Genomic DNA, 5,891 nt, shown 5'->3' with positions numbered 1-5,891 from the left:
AGCTTTATTTATCTAGTTTTTAATTCACCTATGAGTAATACCAAATGTATTCAAATATGTATTTTTATATACAATATATTATATATTTAAATTTATATGTGCTGATATATATGTGAAATGAGTAACAGCAATGATATAAGGATTGGGAGGAAAAGAATTAGGATCAATTTTGTTATTATAAGGTACTCACATTACCTAAGAAGCATTATAGTGTTATTTAAAAGTGGGCTTGGACTATTTAAATGTATTTGCAAAATCTAAGAGAACCACTAAAAATTTATATAAAGAAATATAATTGGTATGCTAAGAAAGAAGATAAAATTCAATTATATGAATTGCTCAATTAAATATACAAAAGGCAGAAAGAACAGAGGACAAAGAGGAACAAAAATCAAGGGCAACAAATAGAAAACAGTAACAAATATGGTAAATATTCATCCAAGTGTATCAATAATCACTTTGAACACCAATGTTATAATACACCAATTAAAGGTAGAGAATGTCACAGTGGATCAAGAAACAAAACCCCAAATACATGTTGTATACAAGAAACATACTTTAAATATAAAGGCACATAGATATTAAACAAAAAAGGATGAAGAGAAATATACTATGCTAACACAAATCAAATAAACCAGGATTAGCTATATTAATTTAAGACTGAAGTTTCAAACCAAAGAAAGGTATCTGGCATAGAAAGGGACATAACAATGATAAAAAGGTTAATTATCCAAGAGAATAACTATTCTTAAAATATATGTGACTAACAACCAAACATCAAACTTCATGGGACAAAAACTGATAGAACAGAAAGGAAAAATAGATAAATTTATTATTGCAAATTGAAGACTTCAACACCCCTCTTTCATAAATGGCAGATCTAGCAGGCAGAAAATCAGTATGCAGAATAACTCAACACTATCAAGGTACTTGATACAATTGACATTGGTAGACTACTTCATACAATAGTAGAATACACATTCTTCTCAAGGTCACATGGAAAAGTCACCAAAATAGACCACATTCTGAGCCATAAATACACTTTAACAGGTTTAAAAGAATAAGGAATAATACAACATCTGCTCTCCCTCCACAATGGAATTAAAACAAAAAGATAATTTGAAAATCCCAAATTATGTGTATTTTAAACAACTCACTTCTAGATAACATATGGTTCAAAGAAGACACATAAAGAAAAATTGTAAACATATTTTGAACTAATAAAATCACAACATAAAAATTTGTGGGATGCAGCACAAACAATGCTTGGGGAAATTTGCAGCATTGGATGCAAATATTACTAAAGAAGAAACATCTCAATCAATAATCTAAGTTTCCACCTTAGGAAACTAGAGAAGTAAGAGCAAGTTAAATCCAAAATAAGCACAATAAAAAGAATAAATCAATGATAGTGAAAACTGTAAATCAGTAGAGAAAATCAAGGAAATGAAAAACTGGTTATTTGAAAAGTCCAAAAAAGTTGGTAAGCCTGCAGCCATGCTAACAAAAACAAAAACAAAAATGTAAAATACTAATATCAGAAATGAAATAAATGGGTGACGTCACTACAGATCCCATGGACATTAAAAGAATAATAAAGAATTACTGTGAACAACTCTGTGACTACATGTTTGATAACTTCCATGAAATGGACCAATTCCTTGAAAAACACAATCTCCCCAACCTCACACAAGAAGCACTAGATAATCTGAATAGGTTTATATCTATTAAAGAAATCAAATCAATAATTAACAACCTTCCAAGCAAAACACCTAGGCACTGACGGTTTCACTTGTGAATTCTACCAAACGTTTGAGGATAAAATTATACCAAATCACAACAATCTCTTCCAGAGGATTATAGCAAAGGGAGTACTTCCTAACTTTTTCTATCAAGCCAGCATCCTAGTATCAAAACCAGACAAAGACATTTCAAGAAAAAGAATACTACAAACCAATATTTCTCATCAACATAGATGCAAAAATCCTCAACAAAATATTTGCAAATTGAATCCAACAATGTATAAAATTATTATACAGCATTATCAAGTGGAATTTATCCCAGGTAAGCAAGACTGATTCAACATTTGAAACCAATTAATGTAATCCACCACATCAACAGGCTAAAGACTAATCACATGACCATGAAAATAGAAGCCATAGAAACATTTGGCAATATCCAACTACAATTTATAAAAAAGATTCTCAGTAAACATGAAATAGTGGGGAACTTTCTCAACTGATAAAGAATATTGACAAAAAGGACAGCTAATATCATACTATATGATGACACACTATAAACTCTCCCACTAAGATTAAAAACACAGCAAGGATGCCTCCTTTCACCACTCCTATTCAACATCATACTGGAATTCCTAGCTATTCAATAAGTCAAGACAAGACAAGACTAGACAACATGAGACAAGAAAAGGTATACTGATGAAGAAAAAAGAAAACCATCTTTGATTTTAAATGACATAATTGAATACGTATGAAATCAGAAAGAAACAACAAACTACTGGAACTTGAAAGAAATTATAGCAATGTTGCAGGATGCAAGGTGAATATACAAAAGCCATTCATTTTTCTGTATACCAGTAATGAACAAATAGAATTTGACATTAAAAACAGTGCAGTTTACATTAGTATATCCCCAAAATACAACAGGTACACCATCTCTATGAGAAAAAACTATAAGATGTGTTTAAAATAGTCAAATAACTAAATAAATGAGAAGATATTTCATGTTCATAGATAAGAAGACTCAAGATTGTCAAGATGTCAGTTCTTCCCAACTTGAGCTAGATTCATTACAATTTTAATCAAAATCCCAGAAAATGAATTTATAGATTTTGATAAACTCATTTCCAAGTTTATGTGAAAAGACAAAAGACCCAGAATAACCAACATAATACTGAGGAACAAAGTTAGAGGACTGATCCTACCCAAATTCAAGACTTACTATAAAGCTACAGTAATCAAGACAGTGTGATATTGGTGAAAGAACAAACATATAGATCAATGGAACAGAATTGAGAGTTTACAAGTAGGCCCACAAAGATATAATCAGCTGTTCTTTGACAAAGGAACAAAAGCAATACAATGAAGCAGATAGCCTTTCAGTAAATGGGGCTGTAACAATTAGACATCTACATGCAAATAATAATAATAATCTACATACATACATTACGCTCCTCACAAAAGAATGACACAAAATAGATCATAGACCTAAATGTAAAACATAAAATTATAAACCTCCTCAAAGATAACAGTAAATCTAGATTACATTGGATTTAGTAGTTGCTTTTTAGATAAGACATGGATCAAAGGCATGATCCACGAAAGAAAGAATTGATAAACTGGACTTCATTAAAATTACAAATTTCTGCTCTGTCAAGAGAATGAAAACACAATCCACAGACTGACAGAAAATACATGCAAAAGACATATCTAATAAAAAACTATTATCCATAATGTAAAAGAGCTCTTAAAATTCAACAGTAGGAAAACAAACAACTTGATTAAAAATGGGCCAAAGACCTTAACAGACACCTCACCAAAGAAGATATACAGATGGCAAATAAACATATAAAAAGATGTTCTACATCATGTGTCATTAAAGAAGTACAAATTAAAGCAACAATGAGACACCACTACACCCCTAGAGAATGGCCAAAATCCAGAACACTGACAACATCAAATGCTGGTGAGAATGTGGACCAACAGGAAGCCTCATTCTTTACTGGTGCAAATGCAAAATGGTACAGCAGCTTTGGAAGTCAGTTTGGTGGTTTCTTACAAAATTAAACATACTCTTCTCATACAATCCAGCAATCGTGCTTTTTAGTATTTACCCAAAGGAGTTTAAAACGTATGTATACACAAAAACCTGCACAGGAATGTTTATAACAACTTTATTCATAATTGTCAAAACACTTGAAAACAGCCAAGATGTTCTTCAGTAGGTAAATGGATAAACTCTAGTACATCCAGACAGTGGAATATTATTCAGTGCTAATAAGAAATGAGTTCAAGCTATGGAAAAGCACGGAGGACTCACATGCATATTACTAAGTGAAAGAAGCCAATCTGAAAAGGCTACATGCTGTATGATTCCAACTATGTCATTCTGATAAAGGCGAAACTACGGAGATACTAAAAAAAAAAATCAGTGGTTGCCAGGGGCAGAGCTGGGGGGAGGGATGAATTGATGGAGCACTGAGGGTTTTAAAGCAGTGAAAATACTCTGTGTAATACAATAATGATGGATACATGCCATTGTTAATTTGTGCAAACCCATATAATCTACAGCACCAAGAAAGAAACCTAATTTAATCTATCAAATTTGGGATGATAATGATGTGCCAATACGGCTTCAGTTGTAACACATAGCGCTCTAGCAAGGAATGTTAATAATGAGGGAGGCTGTGCACATTGTGGGCTTGGATTACATGCGATATCTCAGTACCTTCCAAAACCAAAACTACTCTTAAAACAAACTAACGCTACTCTCTGAGATAATTCAAGTTTAAACACCAATCCTGGGGAAGCTGAGCGCTCACCTTTTCCTGTGATGAGATTCCAGCTGCCAGTGCCTGTGCAGGGCAGGAATAATTCATGGGTTGCAGAGCGAGAAACTTCCTCAGGTAGGAAACACACTTTGAAATGGAGATTTGTATGCAGGAAGTTAATGAGGGGAGTGCTGTCTGGGTAAAAAGTGGGAGGGATTGATGGACTCAGGAGTAGGCAGAGGGAAAAGTTTAACTTGGTACAACAGCAACTGAGGCTTCAGATAATCCACAGAGATCACTGCGGAGTCATTCCAATCGGGGAAGGAGTCGGAGCTGTAGCTTTGAATTCCCACTTCAACCACCTTTAGATGCAGCCTGCCTGTGGTGAGGAGAGTGAGGCAGTTACTTTCAGCTATGAGCAATTCAACATTTTGCTGGTCTTTTATAAGTCTGCATATTTTTGTGAGTGAGACCCTATCTCCTCTATGTTCCTAACTGTCTTTTCAAGAATGTTTCTACTATAAACATCCTTGGAAGACAGAGATAGTACCTTCCTCTGGTCTAGAGCAAAAGGCAGGAATGTTTACTGTTCAGTATAATAAAGATAATGCCTTAAGCTAGAGCCAGGGGCAGGCACGCTACTGCTGATTATAAAAAAATCAAATTCTCTTAGTTGAATGACCCTCTTATGTGATACAACCCAATACAGATATGCATATCATCTTTCACCCTTTTTGTCACACTTTGGGAAATGGTACTGATATATTGATTACAGCAGTTGCATTGAGTAATAAAGTGTCAGTTTTACCTCAATCAGGAGTCTGGCGTCTTCTACCAGCATCCATGAAGCTGTGGCAGATTAACTCAGTAGTTTGCAAGTAGAGTAAAATTTCAGACCCTTTCTAGTTCTTGACAGGCATTAGCAGCAATCATATTTTCAACAGCTGGGAGGAGAGCTTTGATCCTGGAAGGAGGACCTGAGCAGTGCATCCTGACACACATTCGAAGAACCATGGGAAATCTGCAAAGAAATGTTCAGGGAAGAGTCAAGATTTGGGATTCACCCTGATGAATGAAAAAGCACCAATACACAGAGAGATCAGAGATAGAGACAGAGATAGATAGATGATGATAAGAGATAGATAGATAGATGATAGATAGATAGATAGATAGATAGATAGATAGATAGATAGATAGATGATAGACAGACAGATAGATAGATAGATGATAGATAGGAATTACCTAAAAAACTTTGGTCCACAGCATTGGAAAGCAAAGCGTTAAGACAAAAGGAAGAATTAGAACTTCAAGTGATTATATATGATGCTAGAATGTCATGATCAAGTTATGTTGGGGAATGGGTTTGTGTAGAAAACTCTGG

The sequence above is a fragment of the Hipposideros armiger genome, unplaced genomic scaffold (genome assembly GCF_001890085.2).
Source record: "Hipposideros armiger isolate ML-2016 unplaced genomic scaffold, ASM189008v1 scaffold_2103, whole genome shotgun sequence".
Taxonomy (NCBI): Eukaryota; Metazoa; Chordata; class Mammalia; order Chiroptera; family Hipposideridae; genus Hipposideros; species Hipposideros armiger.
Note: the sequence above shows the minus strand (reverse complement) of the source record.